The sequence below is a fragment of the Leptinotarsa decemlineata genome, unplaced genomic scaffold (genome assembly GCF_025532065.1).
Source record: "Leptinotarsa decemlineata unplaced genomic scaffold, Ldec_3_MD MMD2_tig00000505_RagTag_RagTag, whole genome shotgun sequence".
NCBI classification, from domain to species: domain Eukaryota; kingdom Metazoa; phylum Arthropoda; class Insecta; order Coleoptera; family Chrysomelidae; genus Leptinotarsa; species Leptinotarsa decemlineata.
The window spans coordinates 13645523-13665890 of record NW_027412549.1 but is presented as its reverse complement, the minus strand read 5'-3'; the positions used below and the strand labels follow the sequence as shown (position 1 = coordinate 13665890).

General features: G+C 34.7%; 1 protein-coding gene across 1 annotated transcript in view; it reads left to right on the top strand.

Moving 5' to 3' along the window:
* The first annotated feature begins 7952 nt into the window (after positions 1 to 7952).
* sif (guanine nucleotide exchange factor still life) overlaps positions 7953 to 20368 on the top strand; it is a 653408-nt gene continuing 640992 nt past the window's right edge. Inside the window, 1 exon segment of the mRNA XM_074173996.1 lies at positions 7953 to 8239. The gene's annotated coding sequence lies outside the window, so the exon portion shown is untranslated.

The following is a 20368-nucleotide window of genomic DNA, read 5'->3' as shown; positions in this document are numbered from 1 at the left end:
TTTCATGATCGACAATTGAACGATAAAAAAGCAGAATCGAACCCCAATAAGATGCAGTGGTTCTGATCTGTAATATCATATAGGAAACTGAGTAACTTGAGTTTCACCGTACACTACGAAATCAGTCAGTCATCAAAGTCTACGATCAATTTTCTGAAAACACTCGAAAATCCTTTAATTAGAACTAATCTTCTTATTTCCATCACCTAATTATTATCATCCAGGACTTATTTTTCTTTGAATACTACATACATACATTCTATTATAAATCTTGTAGCTGTTTCATAAGAAAACTAATTATTACAGTTCAATGTGTGATTTTCACAATTGAGGGTTTTACAAAATCCTGATCACGTGTTTCGCTATACAATAGCGAAATATTTTATTTTCAGATAATGAATTTTCATATATTCAATTCATTACGTGGAATAGATGAAACTGATTCCATTTCAGTCAACATAATTTCTATCCACTTTGAACTTGATATAAATTCATTGATACGAATACATGTGAATGAAAGTAAATAATTTAATTTCAATAACTATAATTTGCGCGAAAACAGGATCGGAAGTATATCTGTCGTCTTTCCGAGTTATAATCAAAAGTTGAGTTAAATAATTTTGATTCACATTTCGAGGAAATCGATCTATTGATCAGTATTTCTTAAATTGTTAATGAAAAAATCAAACTATAAATAAAAGTTTCAGAATGTATTCCTCGGTCCATTATTCAGATCACATATCGAACTTACATCAATTTATGAGTGACGTCAGAGAATAATAGAGCTTTTATAAGTTTTTTGTGAATTTTTTCTTTCACATTCTCAATAAAAAGACAAAGAACTCAATACAGGTATAGGAAGAGCAAACTTCTAGTTTAAACATAAAAACTACCGTTTCACTTCAATATCATTTTTATCAAAAAATGCTATTCATTAGTAAATTCTCATATTTGATATCAAAAAATAATATTCTCATAACCACATCTGCAGGCATTGAAAATCAAAATATCGCGGTCAGAATTGAGAACCAGATCTTGCAGTTGTCTTTTGAAAGATTAATGCAGTCGAGCTGCTGGAAAATAATTCTTTGAAAATCAAAAATGAATAGATAAATACTATTCTGATCATTTCCACATTGATTTCAATCTAAGAGCCACCGGTAGCCTATTGCCTATAGCCTATTGGGCATCATCAGTGCCGGGCAGGTGGTCCTCGATTGAATAACCAAGAAAGTACTCAATAAAAATAACTGCCTAAACGCAAGCGATACATAAGTGAAACCACTAACTGCAAGATGTTCATCAAACAGTTTTACAAAAACGCAACATTTGTTTTGCCAAACAATAGCTTCTACGGGCGAGTCTTTACGTATACTTGTGATGCACTGTTTGGAAACTTTGGTGTAGAGATGAATATTACTGGAGTTTTTCCCAACACCAAACCGTTATTTTAACACCTCGACACGTGTTTCGATCACCAGGTGATCATCTTCAAGAGGAAGATTTGAATGAGATTTAAATAACTCACAATGCTATCCTTATGTATAACATAGGTACCTGCGTCTTGAGTCTTTCAAATCAATTTCACAATATTGCCTCACCTACTAGTCTCAGATTAATTTTACAATATATTCTTATGTAATAATCAGGTGAATCTAATTATTGAAATATTATTTTAACAAGCTACATAGTAATCTATTAGATATTGCTCCACCAACGTTATTCATAATACATGTTTACTTATTTCTGCACTTTCATAGGCATCTAGATGCCTTATGTTGTTAACTTGTCTAACTAGTATTAATGAACTAAAGTATATGGGATGGTTTTGTTACAGAATATGATAGGCGACTGCTGATGTATTTAGAGAGGAAACAAGCACGTTCAGGTATATTCCTGGCAGTTCACATCACTGTGGACAGCGCAAACGTGCTGGGCTAAATTTTCTAGTGCATCGTCTTTTTACATTTCCTCTCCCACATGAGACATCACAAAGGAAAAACGTACAATACAGGAAATAGCAGCCAGTAACTGTTTCTCGAAGGGTATTGTAGATGATATAATAAGGAAGAAAAACTTTAGGTTGAGAATCAACGGAATCTCGACTTTTATAAACGATGAAAACCAAGATAAATATATCTCAGTTCTATACCACCAATACACGAAGAATCTTGGAAAGATTTTAAAGAATTAGGTATGAAGACGGTTTTTAGGAAATCCAAAAGACAAAGTTGTCAATTCGGTCTGTGATTTACGAAATTGTATATAAGGACTGCGATGCGAAATATTATGGACAGACAAAAAGATCTATTTAAATAAGATATGAGGCACACCTAAAATATAGAAGACCAGAAAAATCAGCAATCGCCCATCATATTTTGCAACAAAACCATTCCATAGACTTCAGTTCATTGAGATTAGTTGAATAAATAATATTTGGTAATTGCAACGTTCAGTCTACTTGTAGAATCTATGTCAAAATCAATCATATTCATATCAACTTCCATCCATAGTTGCAAGCATTAAAAAATATTCAACAGTTTATTGATGCATATCTTTATATGGATAACTAGTAAATGTTACAAAATCTATCATCCTGATGAGAATTTCTAGAAGTTGAATTGAATAAATGTTACTTTATCTGATAATGAATGAGTGAAATATAAAAAAAATGCAATTTGGAAAATATCTCTCCTCGTACGAAAAACTAAAAACAATAAAACTGAAAATAACCTCAAATATTATTCTGATTAACTATTTTTCAATATTAACAGAAATTTCGCATAAGTGTCATGTATATTGGCGAATGTGTCGGTTTTATTTCAAAGCAAATTCAACACCTAAACCTCCACCATGTTTTTAATTCACAAAAATGTAATGAAGTATACAGGGTGTCCCTGGACTTCCTCTTTTCCCCTCGGGAATGTATAGATGGGGTCAAAATATCACCAGTACTTCATATAACTTTTCTTCCTAAAAGTCTTCGTAACCAAATTACGGGCCCTCGAAGTTACAAAATGAAAAATGTTTTTCTTTGATAACTTTTCAAGTGAATATTCAAAATCATCCAAATTTTGGTAATTGACTAAACAAATGAATTCCGTCGATGAGCTTTCATGCAGGAGTCAGTTGTTTTGCTACAAAGTCAGGAACGGACTACCCCCGGTGGTCCACACCCCAAAACTTTGAAATGACAGATATTTTTCAATATTTTTCAACAAAATAAGGTTACTTGGACAATTTTATGAATAAAAGTACTCGTGTGGAAAGTCGATCGGAGCAACGAGTCTTGATAAAAATGTAGTTCTACTCGACGACATCAAACCCGCTCGTCCACCATGATTTGAAATGAATAATTATCAAAGCAGAAATAATAGTGATAACGTTAATTCAACAACATTTATAACAGGAATAATACAAAGTATGCTAAAATGAAGTCGTAAACAAAAAGTACAGTACCTATATGGAAGTTTGAGTCACAATTGTGATAGCAGATATTTTTTCAAAAGAAATATCAAGTTCTGTAGATTCGTGGTGTTTTTAAACTAACAAGCTACTCTACTATGAAATATCGAATTCATTCCATATTTTGTATGTACATAATACGTGTGGAATAATCACGTTTCGTGTTGATCAGTTATCTGAATCTCATGAAACTCAACATTCGAATGTTTCAAATTCTTCTTCACAGCTAAACTGTTGAGGAGAGTTTCACTGATAATTATAATTTTATGGGAGAAATTCTTCAACACGAATCTAAATTTAGCTGAAAAAACGCACATCGGAAAAAATATTTACTATACTAATAAAAAGCAAACGAATGAACTACAAAAACGGCTGCACATGATCAGGTGAAAAATATCCAGGGAATAGTTATGTTCCATTTCTTTCACAGATGTTGACAAAAAACCTTTTAGAAAGTTTTGATAAAAAATGAGAAACTGGAATACGATTTTGTTTTGTTGAGTGGTGCGTTGTCATATGACTATCATTGTATTGTCAATATTCTATAGGATATTTTGAATTTTTTTGATATGGCCGAACAGTTTACATTCAATGAATATGCAGATATGCATGTATTTTATGGACGAGCATTTTGTAATGCTGCAGAAGCTCGTCGTCTGTATTCCGAGCATTTTCCCAATCGAACGGTACCGTCAAGAGAAACATTCGAGCGTGTCGATTGCAGCTTGAGGGAGACAGGTATGTAATAATTGATAATTGATTTGAGCACGTTGTTTTATTTCGATATTATTGTAGGTACAGTTTTGCCAAAACGAGGTGGTGAGGGCGCTCCTAGGACTGTACGTACCGTTGTATTGGAGGAAAATATTTTGGAAGCCGTCGCTGATGATCCTTCAATGAGCATCAGAAATCTATCAGAACAGTTCCATACATCCAAGTCCACTATTCATAGAATAATTAGGGAACAACTGCTCCACCCATTTCACATCCAGAAGGTACATGCCATGACATCTAAAGATTTTCCAGCACGACTGGAATATGCCAATTGGTTCATGGATAGGCAAAGAGAGGATATGACTTTTATTAATCGAGTTTTATTCACTGATGAAGCAGGTTTCAGTAGAGATGGAGTTATCAACTCTCATAATCTCCATATATGGGCCGAAGAAAATCCCCATGGGATATTGCAAACCAAACACCAACGGAAATTCAACGTGAATGTTTGGGCTGGTATCATAGGAAACCATCTTATAGGACCATTCGTTCTACAGGACCGATTGAATGGAGAACGTTATTTGGAGTTCATTCAGAACGATTTGAATGGACTTTTGAAACATGTTCCATTGCAAACCCGAAGAGATATGTGGTTTATGCATGATGGCGCTCCTCCTCATTTTAGTTTGATTGTGCGTGACCATCTGAACCATATTTTCCACAATAGATGGATTGGTAGAGGTGGGCCATATTAATGGCCATCGCGGTCTCCGGATTTAAATCCATTAAAAACTAATATTTTCGAATAATGGTAGACATCTTAGGATAAATGTTTTTGAATTAACGTTATCATTATTATTTCTGCTTTGATAATTATTCGACTTTCCACACGAGTACTTTTATTCATAAAATTGTCCAAGTAACCTTAATTTGTTGAAAAATATCTGTCATTTCAAAGTTTTGGGGTGTGGACCATCGGGGGTAGTCCGTTCCTGACTTTGTAGCAAAACAACTGACTCCTGCATGAAAGCTCATCGACGGAATTCATTTGTTTAATCAATTATCAAAATTTGGATGATTTTGAATATTCACTTGAAAAGTTATCAAAGAAAAACATTTTTCATTTTGTAACTTCGAGGGCCCGTAACTTGGTTACGAAGACTTTAAGGAAAAAAAGTTATATGAAGTACTGGTGATATTTTGACCCCATCTATACATTCCCGAGAGGAAAAGAGGAAGTCCAGGGACACCCTGTATATAAAATTCCCTACTTTACTTTTGAACAGGAGAAGATATTGACGTCGGTCAAAATTTACTTTGTAAGCCATGACTTCCGCCGAGAGAGCTCTTTCAAGTATTTCAAACTCATTTGGGTTTGTCAATTATTCAAACTGGTAGATGAACAGAAGTCATCCCTTGAAATAAGAAACATGCCAGATCACCTGATTTGACACATTTAGTATTTTTCCAGGGAATTCTTAACTTATGACTATAACTCTTGGATAGAATAATCGCCGCTCCTACTTCAGAGACATTCCATAATGTGAAAAAATAATATGATAACAAACTTCATTTCCCAGGAAGTGAATGGTGAACATTTTAAACATTTATAGGTATATAGTGGAGTGATATAATAAAAATTTTCTCTCCATGTTTGTATTTCTTCCTCGATGACAACTGATGCAACCTTAATATTTTGTCTCCTTCGAAAATTAGGAGTGGGAGACTTTTCCGCATTGCCTAGAAACAACTATAACGTATGAAATCCAAAAAAAAAACAGGTACTGTTTTGACTATCTGTGCATTCGTTACTATGAATATTACTGGAGTTCAATCTCAACAACAAACTGCTATTTTTAACACCTCGACACGTGATTGAATCTTCTTCTTGAAGATGATCACTTGGTGATTGGAACACATGTCGAAGTATTGAAAATAACGGTTTAGTGTTGGGATTGAACTCCAGTAATGTTCACTACTACACCAAAGTTTCCGAACAGTGCATCACATTCATTAGTATCTATCATATTTTTGACAGATGGATATACATTGTAATGTAAGATAAATATAGATGGACAGACCAAGAAATTTGCAGTCGCTGAACATGCACTGTCTGACACAGAACACAAGATCCTATTCGAAAATACCGAGAGGCTAGCAACGTCGAATAAGTATTCAACAAGAATGAATTTAGAATCCATATAAAGACATAAATACCAAGAGAACTTCAGCAGAAAGGAAGAGAGAACATATGTACCAAAGATCTGACACAGCATTCAAAAGCGCCATAATGAAGCCAAGTCAATCAAATCGCCCGAGAAGTACACGCGAACCGCCATTACAGAAAGTGTGCGAAAAATCGGCACTATAAATGACACGGCATAAACGAGAGCTTCAGTTCAATTGATACGTCAAGAAGAGTACTATGCCACTGAAGATGACTGCCGCAGTAGAAACGTTTTTTATAATTTCAATAATTATTTTTTAAGGAGGAAAAACGAAAACACTTCCATTTGGCTCTTTCCTAATTCAGAGAAGATATTATCATTTGTCGTTGAGTTCGGTTCATATGTCATTTTCAAGTCCAAATTATCAAATACGGGCCTGAATGTTTGGGGTTCTAAATCTTTGAGGCTGAATACCACCATTCAGTAAGACTGTCCATCTATAATATTCGATGAGACAAATTTGTTGCTACTGATTCTTGAGGAAACAATACTATGATGCACAATTTTTCTATCAGTATAAACACATAATTTTGATAAGTATTTTTGAAAAAAATAACCTTTACAACAAATAATCCACTGAAATACTTGATAATTTAAAAATCTATATCTGAGAATTTTATTTCTCTCTGTAAGTTGACAGAAGTTAATAACTATATTTGTATGAAGCCTCATGGTTAGAGAACACGAATAGTATTGAAAAAAACATTAACTCATACAATCAACTTTCATTTCGACACTATGCATTCAGAAATGTTCTCACCTATGGGATTGTTTGTGATCTGTCAGGAAGATATCATCACTAGGATATTTAGAATGTTGACCAAAAGGTCTATTTCGAAAATATTTTCATATTTTTCTTTCACACACAGTAATCAAAAGAACAATTGAAAAAATAGTGATTTGAAAAAAATTGAAAATAACGTCAGATCAATTGTAATGAATTTACTTCTCCAAATACATATCAATACCTTGCGAGTATGTATTATAATTATAGAATTGTAAAGAATCATATGAAATTTGCTGATTCATGACCAATTGCAAAATTATATTTCAATTTCAAGACCGCAACAGAAAGTTTCACTCTCCCTTCGCTGTTAAATACAAAGTTAATATAACATGATGTTGACTTTCTCAGAAAAGGTGAAACTGATGTGATTCTAATTGAAAATGTTGTGCTGAATCAGTTTTACCTTCATTTAACCATCAGTACATCTTTCACCATTTCTTGTAGTGGTTCCGCTTATCTTGAACCAGTGTATTTAGCTTTCTGTTCTCTCTCCTTAATTATATCGCATTCATAAACACACAATTCATCGCACAGAAAAACTGCATTAACCTATAAAACTCATCGAACAAAAGAACATCAATGAAACGGTTCTCCGTGAAATCAAGACAATTAAAAAATCCACCTGAAAACTTGATTACTCGTCTCTATTCACCCCTGTCTGCGAACAGTGGGCGAAAAGCTAACGCATGCGTACACCTGCCGCGCCCTCTCCCGGCAAGCACACTAACCTCAGTCTGACCTGAACTGCCGTCGTAGCCGAACCTACGGCCAGGTCTATTGAATTTTCTGCCCAACAAGATTTCTGAAAATAGTTCGTGCAAAACGGCGCGATCAAATGCCAAACTGAAACTATCGTAGATAGTTTACCTTAAAACTGAGAACAAAAAATTATTACAGGTAGTATAAAAAATAAAGTAGTGCCAAATTTCTCAACCCTCCTTCGGTTTAGTTCTACAGACTATATACAGTGTGCTTGGTGAAAATGGGTGCTAAAGGTAGTGTGGAAGCGGCGAAAATCAATGCACAAAACTGGGGAAATTTTGAGGTGAGTTATAGACTGGGCTTATTCAGGGCAGTTGAATGATGTCGCAGGATTATCACCTGCTAAAATAAGAAAACACAATCTGCAGGATTTCGTAAGATAAAAATGATTTATGAAGATTTAGTAGACGTATAACATGTACGAGGGTAATGGAAGAAGATAGTAGTACACATTTTTCAACTGTGATTTAGAGTTTAGTAAGACAGAATATATGTATGATCATCTGATTGAGCTCCTGAAGCTTCTGAGTGTCCATGAATAAGAGTCATAGTTTTATCTATCGATTCCTAATTTTTTGTCGCATCTTACATATTATTTTTCCAAACCATTTTACTGTGTAGAAATTGTGCATAATTTGTTTCTCTTCTCCTATTTTCTTGATTGTTTCATCATATGGTTTTAACCTTTATATTTTCCTTTCCGTTTCATCAACTGGTTTTGTATGTGAATGTATTTTTGTGAATGTATCCATCAGTTCAGCTCTCTTGATCTATATATTCCGTAATTTTTGTATATCCCAGTCAGTCATTAATGGAAATATTTCTAATCCTATTGAGAACGTACTCTTTTTTGTTTTTGTTTTCAATACCATACTGTACCCGTCATCAAATCCTACAGACTTGAATACATTTATTATTTTATTCTTGAATATCCAATTTATGTTCATGAATTCGTCTTCGCTGCATGTTATTGTTTCAAATTTATTTATTTTCGATTATTATTATTACTCTAGTGGTAAATACTAGTTCTGGAACTGCATCATTACGTATATTCATTTCTCCATTTTGTTCTACTACTCTCATTTGAATCGGAAGTAATTGCAATTTGAAAATATTTAGGCTTACGTTAAATGCTCAAGCAAATAAATGAAAAAAAAAATAACAAATTTATTCAAGGGACTATTCTCTCATATATGCTTTCGAATATTTAGTACTGTGGAACACAATGTCTATCCCTAGAATTTCAGAAATCATTCATATTACTTCAAAACAGAATCTGCTGATCGATTCACGTTGGATTTGAATCGCTGAAGATTAAATTCATTTGGAAAAACGTTCTCAGAAAGTTTATTCCGCATGAAAGTGTTCTTAAGCAGTGAACTTCGAGGTGTTCTGAATTAAACCTCTAAATGGTGGGCAGCCACAGTCCGTCGCGTATTTCTGATATGATATGAAATACAAACCTTCATCGATCTGGAACATAAGTGCTGTTTTGACTCAGAAAGTTACTGTGTCAAATTTTGACAAATATACCCGAATAGTCAGCTAGCGATACAAGCATTACTTTCAAATTAGTGGATGAAATATTAAATATAGGAGTGTTAGAAGTAATAATGTGAGTATCAAGCAAGAAAACGGTCACTGCATTCTTTTATTCGAATACATGACGAGGAATGAGAATTGTCATATTTATAACTTAAAACTGAAGGATTTGCAGAAGTTGAACTTTTAAGAAGAAAATTGAAATTATTTATAATTTTCGAAACCATTTAAGATATTTCAGTTATATTTGGTAAGCAGTGACAATTGATAAAAATTCATATTCTTCAGTAAAAAAATATTTTCAACTTCAACAGTGGCGTGGAAATAGAATTGAAGAAAAAATGATATGTCTTTGGATTTTTCTCAAATGAAATTCATTTTGAAACCCGTCATTCAATTTGGAATGAAACAGTCTTTCTCAAGATATTTTCTACGATAGATATATTTTATGTAGAAATATAAAAACCCTTGTTTAGTCCAAGAAATTATGGAGAAATTTTCTGATTGATTCGGCCGTTACTTGATGAAGATCCATAGTAATTTCATAAACTACACCTAACGATTCGATCTCCACAAACTTTTTTGAAGATCAAATCGTGAGTTGTAGTTTATGGAAAAAATAGAGAAATTTTATTGAATTGAATTCGTTATGACAGTTTTCGAATTAGAAAGTGACACATGATGAAATTGCATGTTGCATGCTTCTGCTCTCTACCTAATGGAGTTTTGTAGTCGTTGAAAAACCCCAGTCGTATTTTTATTATGTCATATGCTGCAAATATTGAATCCTCTTGAGTATTGATAACACTAGCGTCTCAAGATGTTAACTCAAAAAATCGAAGATATTGAGGTCTGGAAACATTGGTGGCCATTCTTGTGGCCTGCAGCAGCTAATCCCAAGATTTCGGTGAACAGTTTGTGAATAATAGCAAACCACTGCACTGACTTGTGCTGGTGCACCATTATGCATATACCACATGACACTGCTTGTTGCAAAGGTTAAATTATCGAGCATCAGCGGTAGCTGTTGATTAAGGCATTTGAGGCAAGACTGTAGTACCGGTTTCTCAATTGTACACTCTAATATTTTCTTTCTGACGTTCATTTTTGAACAGTCGCAGTTTCCATAAACTATCTGGCAAGGCACGATTTGGATATCTCTTATGATAACGCATCTAGCTTGGTCTTGATCACCGTCGGTAAGACCATATATGTAGCAATATAATATGATAATGAATAAGATAATCAACAGCGAGTAGATTTGAACGACGTACTCTGACAAAAAATATCAGATGTAAAAAAGTGAAGTAAGATCGACTTTAATACGGTTCTTTAATAATTTTTGGACAATACAAGGATTTTATTATTTTCACTCATAACCGACATGTCACTGAAAATACTCAAGAGAGCTTACTTATAATTGAATGTGACATTCAAAAATGATTTTCATTTGGGAGCAAACGTTTAACGTAACGGTAGATAATATCGAAGTTGTTAAATTGTTGAATTGAAGAATTCTGTTCGTATCGAAAAATTTGCAGCTTTATTGAATGTCACTGTTGCGGGTTCAATTTCAATACAACTGAAGTTTTTCAAACATTCATCAGACACTACAAGGGTTTTTATATTTTCACTCAAGAACGACATTTCGTAAGGAAAAACTCAGGAGGATTCGTTATGAATGTGGCCCTAATAGTCTATATGTTTGCAGTTTGTATCAAAAAGTCATATTATTTTCTCTTTATTGGATCTATCCGAGTATTCAATAAATAATTACGGTAAAGAAAGTGAGATCTAATTTTCTAATGTGCGATCCCATCACAACTTCCGACTCTACTTAAAAATACACTCGTTACGCGTTTTTTCTTTCAGTGACCGGAAACAATAATATGAAAACGAATACATGGACCTTTGCTGCATTTTTCTTCTTCCCCATTCTTTTCTGCATGTAGTGTAATGAAACGCGTATTGGAAAAAAGGTGTATGTTCTGTAACCGTATCTGTAGAGTAGGGAGGGTGATTGTAGGCCCACATCACTTAGGCCACATGTGACCCATTGTACATCCTCCCGAAGAGTTGTCCTAGGTCATCGTCCATTCTGTCCTTCCCAAGAAGATGGACAGGTCACTGAGATACATCTCCTTCATATCGGCAGGTGTAGGCCAAGACTCGCCGAACACACACGCTCTTATTGACGATAACTTCGGACACTCCGGACACTCGCATAGGACATGCCTTACAGTTTCATCATCCTGTTCACACATCCTGCATATAGGTGTGTCCACTAGCCCCATATTATGAAGGTGTTTCCTCAACAGACAGTGGCCAGTCAGAAATCCTACTGTTTAGCGTAGAATTGTTATGTTTTTGCCAGAATTTTTTTTTCTGTTCATTTCTTTTGTGGCGATTGAGATACCAGCCAGTTCTGTTTGAACCACGATGGTATTTTTCCCATTCTCCACTCAATCCTTAGGCTTAGTGGACTGAAGTACACTCTGCATTCTGAGCCCTCTTTGGTCTGTATAAGCGTATTGCATTTGTAGCATCTGACTCAGTGTTCTGTTACATTTGTATTCAAATACAAACATGGGTTCAATTGCATCACTGGTTGCCTGCAGCAGAGGTTGTGCAGTTAGCGCTTCTTGCCATAGGCTCAGCCTCAATTGACCCATTTCTACTTGGAGGCTCACACCAGCCGTGCGCAATCGTAACAAGGCCATTAACGCAACCTCCTTAACGTACAGGTCCAGAGGGTTCAAACCAATAATTGATTCCATTGCCGCCGTTGGTGTTGTTCTCATGGCTCCTGTGATGTTTGAACAAGCCAATCGCTGTATTCGATATAATTCTTGAATGGTTGTTGCTTGTATAACTTTCGATCCCCATGCAATGGCTCCGTACGTTAACATAGGTCTTACTATTGTGTTGTGTAGTGTAGATCCAGGTTATCATAAGGGGTGAAAGACCACTTGCGCGTCCCACTGTCATCCGATATTCCCCATGAGCCACATATTTGGTTCATGAGCAATGTTGTGAAGATTTGTAATCATTATCATGATTGTGACTGGTCAGGGTATTCAAAAAATTTCATAAGATAGTTGGAGCATTGCCAATAAAAATGGAAATATTTCAAATTATCACTGCAACTTCTGTGAAAATGAAAAACCACCATCTGCTCTTCATGTCTAGAGGAGAAAACTATTTTGATATAACATAGGTAATAAGGTTTTTGAAATCGTGTTGTAATGAACTTTCGAAGACAAAATTACCAACTTTCATTCCAGTTTCAGTTGACAACAATTATATATAATGATATTATGACACAACCCTACTGGACAAATGAAACAAACGCAGGAATACTGAAAAAGTTTGAGTATTCTCCCACCTGTAAACAACTCAAATATTCACTTGTTGGTGGACAGGACACAAAGTTTTGAAAGGGGATCGGTGAAATATCTATACTTTCTTTTCACACCAACAGTTCTACCCCTAGCAGGATGTGGTCCAACATCTATTCACTCAAATGAAAAGAATAAAAATACTTTTGTCTAAATAACACTGGAAAATTTTATTTATACGACCGGTTTCGGGTTTGATCCCAGTTATCAAGTATAAATGTAACCGGTCGTATAAATAAAATTTTCCAGTGGTATTTAGACGAAAGTGTTTTTATTCATTTCATTTAAGTGATCATGAATTACCATAAAGTAAACAAGTCATCAATCACACATACAACATATATTCATTTCATGATAATTTATTTTCAATTAAAGATATATGTCTCTGACTTCAACCTGATGGACTAATGCAAACCTCATTTTTCAACATATAAGAGTTGGATGACATTCTCAGTCCATCGATTATCTGCTCGACTATTTCACTGTGAGCAGCACAAGTTTGATTATACAACTTTCCCTTCTGAATGAGGTGAAAACACCTCCTCTTTGCCTCTCATGTGAACCTAGGACCCGACGGAGAAACAACAACTAATTTCATTAGGAAATCTTTCTCTAAGACGTTAATATCATCATCAAGTAAGAAGTGATTCGATTCAACCAAAAGTGTGAAACCGAGGCCTGATGAAACAAACAACCGAAAACATCAATCGGCTAAGCTTAGGTCATACCAATCTCACGCACAGTTATATGTTAAATCACACCGTAGAGCCAAAGTGTGACATGTGAAACACAACTGAGTATTGAACACAGTTCGACCGAATGTCCAAAATATTGGATGCAGCAAAACAACTTTGACATTCCCAACACTATCGGCAGAAACTGTAATATTCCAAATATTATCAAATTTCTCAAATGTATCGATATTATAACAAAATTATGAACATATACTACTCGCTAAAAACCACTAGGATGATGCAAATATGCTTAAATAAAAACAATATTTTCAGATTTCCTTTATTCGAAGGAATTAGACTTCCCTCGTTGGTACTAAGAAATATTTGAAATGTTATATCTGAGATGAATTCCAAAAAATCCTACACTATTTAGAGATCAGATTTATATAAGGTGAAATAGCGAAGTATTCAATATGATACTTCTCAACTCAAATCAGAATAGTTTCATGTCACAAATATTTTGTTCCTTCCGGCCACATTTCTTTCGATTCTTTCGAAAACGATGTTACTCTTACCTTATCGGCATTTCCTTCAAACTCTTCAGTTTTCATTCGAGTCTGATGGTACCCATTAGCATAAAAAAAATTCGGTTAATTCTAATATTTCCCCAATCTTATAGGCTACGAACACTGGAAAACGCTTGGAACGGTTCAAAACAATTTTTTTTGATTTCATACTCTAACTCGCATATTATAACTTTCGCAAGTCTAATTATATAATACTGCTCCTTACATTTGTAATTTGGAAATTAGAACGCAATTCAAACCATAACGTATATCAACAAATTTTCAATGATGTGGATGTCCCAATAGGTCGACAAGCATTTTAGTAAACAAATTTTCGTTGGTTGACTCATTAAACAGCTCAGATCATCTGCTGATGACGTCCACTTGATTGGTGAAAAGTGCACCAAAAAATGTGTTACAGTTTTATTGATTCTGTGTCAGAGAGTTCGATCGTATCTTCCGACACAATCCTATTATTTTTTCAGAAATACATGTCTTTGGAATGAAATACGTGAATACCAGTGTAAAACACCTTTTCAAACTGCAAGTCTTGTTCATGTTTCAAATAAAAACCGGAGTAGTCCTCTCGATGTTATAGCCTCAACAGGAACTTGGGATAAATGTGTTCAGTGGGCTATTTAACACCCTCCACTTCATCATCCCCCGAGTTTCGGCCAACCCCTATATGGGTTTGTGGTGCACGAGTGCCACATGAAACGGCGTCGCCGGCAAAAGCGACTCGGCGATAGGCTGCGTTGCCAGTCTCCGTAATCCTAAAGATGTATTTCTCCTCATCAGTATGCATGTTCCATTAAATCAAATTAGGAGTTGGGAAATTAGAAGAAATGGTAAATATCACTATCACTCTGTTGCTTAGATTGCAGTAAGGTAAGTTGGGGCAAGTGCGTGATATGGTTTGCAAAGTAAAACTCTAAAAATAATCCTCAAAAATATTTCTGCTCTGGATATCACTAAAATCTCTGTTTTTGAGTGTATAGTTGTTTATCTCCAACCTTGAAAATTATTGACATTATAAAAAAGGCACGCCCGAAGAAGCCATTGTATGGCGAAACACGTGTTGTATTTTTGTAAAACTGTCTAGTGAAAATCTCACGTGTCGAGGTGTTAAAAATAACGATTTGGTGTTGGGAAAAAACTCCAGTAATATTCAGGTACGTTCAAAGCAAATTGAACATAGTTTGAATTACATTTGAATATTTTAGGATAGAAAATTTGATTTTTTCAACATACTCAATCACCTGAGCCAGATGTAGATTTGTGACCTATATTAGTCTGAATATCAAATTCAAACATATCAGTTTCAAATATAAGTAGATCAAAGTTTACTTTCATTGTAAAGTTAAATAACTGTTCTCATACAGAAACTAGCAGATGGAAGTACTTGGTATGAGTTAAAAGCATAAGAATAGACAAAACCAAAGAAAAACAAGAACGATACTCATTTATTAAAGGATCAGTGACTTTGCCAACTTTGATAGAGATTACTTATGGTGTTGGCGCTGACATATAGTTTCGAACTCATTCACTAGACTGCATCCAGTTTTTCACTTCAAGGGGAAAATTTATGATCAACGCATGCGCTTTATCCCCTTTCTGCAGTTGCTGCACTCAATCTCAATTCATACCAATTGAGTAGTGGAATATAAATCTCCAAAAATTTTAATTGAAATCAAGTATTTCAAAATTCCAGTTCGAACAACATCTGATTAACATCATAGTTTGGATTGAAAGACGCAAATGAACTGTCATTCATTTTTTGCTACTAGAATAAATTACTTGACGTTATTTTAATAAAACTTCCAAAATACAAATCATGGAATTATAAAACAACAATAAGAATTAATTGGCGCTCCGAGGCGACTTCAGTGATTCCAGTGGAACTTTTGCTTTTTCAGCTGCAGGAAACTCGGAAAAACCTGCGGCACCACATCATCTGAAAATCTTGATCTGCCAATATCCGCTCTCTCATAAAACCAAAAGTAAGGTATCTCCAGAGGCTTCAATGAATTCAATACATCGCCAGAACACTTCGTGACACGACTATCGTCAAACTCAAACCAGTCCGTTTCGTCTTTGACCAAGGCGTAATAATGACCATGTTCAACGCCATAACCACAGTGAACAATGACTGTATGAATATCATAATAGTGATCTGCAAGATTGAGGTGTTGATCTATTTCGAACCTTCGTAAGAGTTTGGTGTTTCCGTCAGAAGTTGATTCATGTACTTTTTTTTAATCTAATTTTGCCATTCTCAAAAATTATTTGATTCAGGATATCGCATTTTTGGGTTAACTCTACAAGAAAGAAGCATAGGAATTTTTTGTGGAAAATTCTATAATCAACAAAACAATGATCAATTCATCGGTCTGTTCGTATATCGTTTCAATATATAAAAAAACATTTAAACTGTATTCTTGTTCTTCAACAATGGTGAATATCGCGAAAAGCTTTCAAGTCATAGATATACATTTGTGACGTGATTTCAATTTTTCTGTTTAATCATTCAATATATTCCATCCTTACTCGGTCCCTACAATATTTTTGGTCCAATTATTTTTTTTAAATTCTGGTATCACAGTATGACTGGACAATAGGGTACGACACGGTATGTTAAAGAATAAACCGTCAGATACTACACTAACGAAATTATCTCAGAATTTAATATTTCCTCACATGCAAGGAAACGTATCCAATTACAACTAAATAATACCCTATAATAGAAAACTGAGACACTTCATTACAAAAGAAAATGCACTGCATTGATAATCATCTCTCAAATACAGGACAATAGCATATTCCCCATGACCTCAACTATCGCTACAGATTAAAAAAATAGAAATCTAACCTGATCACAAATGTATAAGTAAACAAATTCTATTCCATGATCATTCATAACTTCAATATTTACATTTTATTGAAATCAAATATTCAAACACCAGAATATATTTCCATGTAGTACTCATCTCTCTCTGCAGACTTGTCACCGCCGCAATCAGAAGAATACCAGAATCCATGGCCGTCTGGATAAGCAGGGAGGGGCAGAAAACACATCGATCGGGAGCGTATCCCGGCCGATGACGTCACCTCTACACGGGTCTAAACATTACGCTCCATCTACTACAAGGTCCTGTCAGACTCCTTTACGTTCAATTGCCATTGAATGTTGTTGTCCTTGCCTTGCTTCAATTGTTTCGTGTGATAACATTTTATTCTTACAATGCGAAGATTTGACCAATCATCGAGTTGAAAATTATATCTTTACAGAATATAATGATAAAAATATCGTTGTTTTTCTCATTGAATATGAGAAGCTGGTTTAAACTCCAAACTTTGGATGAAGATATGATTTCCTGCGTAAAGTTACTCTAAAGCAATCATTTCCCGTATTGGGTTTGTTTGATTTTTAAATTAGTATAATATAGGTATTAACAATGTATTTTCACAAACTACACTTAAACGATTTGATCTCCACTAACTCCACTAAAGTTAGTGGAGATCAAATCGTTTAAGTGTAGTTTGTGAAATTACTATGGATCTTCATCAAGTAACGGCCGAATCAATCAGAAAACAATGTATTTATTTACCTAATATCAGAAATTTGGACTACCATCTTTGAAAATAGTGTTAACATATTGAAAATCTAAGAAAAGATACATGAATAAAATAATAAAATAATTTGAGACCATAATATTCAGATGTGTGAGTAGAAGAACAAAAGAAATTATATCAAAGAATAAGAAGAAATAGGTAATGAGTATCAATCGTGACTTCAAACTAAGCTACTTCACGTTATTCGAAAAATTAGTTTTCAAAATTGTTTTGGAATTATGCACGACCCTCTCAGACTTTTTTTTGAACAGACCCTCTCATATTTCTCATTTCGAGTTTTTAGTCCACTATAATGAAGTTTTCCGCTTGTTAAGATGTTTCCATACGTTGCAGATCTCATACTAGACTGGCTATATGCGTTGTTGATTAATATGTAGACAGTCTACCTAAATAATCTTTTGAATTAGTGTCACAGACCGCATACGTCCGAGTACAAGGATGATCTTTTTATTTAAATGTAATATTGAAATGTTATAGAAATTTACATATATGAGCTGCAGAGGGGTTCGACTAATAAGTGTGATGATCCTAGAAAGACATTGCAACACGTTGTATAATGTCTTTTTCCTTCCTTTCTCATAAAATGATTTCAATCTATATCGATTATTACATTCTATTCATTTGCAAGATGCAAGATGCAAGTGGGGCATCTGCAGGCTAGAAATTATGTATACGGACTATTATATTTAATTGTGTCCTTCTGATTGTAACATGAAATTTTGCTCTCAATAACAAGTCTACGTATTTTTCGAATATTTTCAAGAGAGCATATCCTTGATTCATTCCTCAAATTAGATGTTCTTATTGAACTATAGTATGGTCATGCATGATGCTTTTTGAAAAACAGATATGTCAAAATTTTGTTTTTCCAGTTTGTACAATTTTGAGTGATATTTGTCATACCATATATTTGACACGGATTCCAATTTACTTCTCACCAAAATGTAGTAATGTAGCGAATGGATAGTGCTAAAAGGAAGAAGAAGAAAGGAGAGCAGTAACTTCTCTTCCTTACAGAGCTCTCAGAATTGGATGACAAAAAATTTCACAATACCGAACAAAGTGAGTCAAATATATGAAGTTTGGGAACTAGTAAATACATCTAGGAATTTTGGATTGGATGCGATAATCAGCAGTCTTGTAGGATGTGTTGAAAATGGAGAGGAAAAAGTTAACTGACGATTGGTGAAAGAAATGAGAAGGAAATTCAAAACATTAATCTCTCTTAAAAATATATCCTTTCAGTTTAGAGGAGGTGAATCAATTGAACTCAAGTATAGTGACGTATATAGTCAACCAGTTTCTCCAACAACAATAGTTTCAAAGCTATCAGCAATATATTCGCAAAATGACAACCTGAAATCCCTGTCTATTTTTCTATCCGGTGAGAGTGGCATGGTCATGGCCTAGTATTCTGGATAGATATATCCAAAGTGAGCGGGTCAATTCAATCTGTCACTGTAATCCGCGATGTTTCTTGGGACTAACCCCAATTTAAACTCAACCTAGTCTAATTCAGCTCCTCAACGCAACCGATTACTTCATTTGGTGATTGATATATCAGGTCAGCTGGTAAGAGTGGAATTTTGTCAAACGCTGAAAACCTGATCCGGTCCGCGATAGGTAGGCACATAATAATTACTCTGCTACCAGGGCCTGCATTTCCTTGTGGAGAATAATCCACTCCAAGGTTGGCAGATAATGGTGTGTTTTGCTCTTAGTGAGTTAGACAAGCGACGCAAATGTGTGGCTTGGAAACTGTACCAAGGCAGCTCTAATGTGAAATGGATGAGATTTCAGTTGATTGGTCGATATTGAGATTCTCAGATGCTCGATGTGCAACATTCTCACTTCGATGACCATTCTGTATGTCAACTATACTCGACAATATATCACATCCATATATCTGGAGCTTTCTGCTATTGGTTTGGGTGAACCATCGTACGGGCGTAAGTGCTTGCTGATGTTCTCCAGAGATATCGTTTCCTCTACTGTTACAATGAATAGCTCAGTATCTGTCTTGAACGTCTTCATGGAGAGGGAGTCGTGGATGATACATTCAGATGATATTGAACTATTTTTCGTAATGGCCAAAGTTTTCTCCTATTACGAGTAGTAGTAGTGTAGTTGAGACGTTTCACGTCAGGGAAGTGGTAAATATTGAGTGGGATATTGTCAACCATGAATCGTCATATGACTCCAAAATTTCATCATAAAGAACTATTTTTGTAGAATAGTTTTTCGGAGAAAATAGTGAACTACAAAAATGTATGATATTAGTACTGTATTATTGATTGAAAATGTAGGAAAATGTACAAACACTCGTTTTCATTCTCAAGAGGAAGAATAATCTTCATTAATATTCATCAAAGTGATTGTTGGTGGAGGGATTCATGAAACTGGTTAACATGATGTACTTCATCAACCAGCTATTATTTTTATGCGAACAGTAACACTAAGTAGTCTTCAGGGAAGTAAGGATTGAGTCTTAACTTCTGAGGGACAATGTGTCTTTTCCTGCAAGATGCAGATGATGAGTGAATTCAGTGGGGAATCCACACTCCAAATAAAAGATCATCCATCGAATTTTTTAGCATGG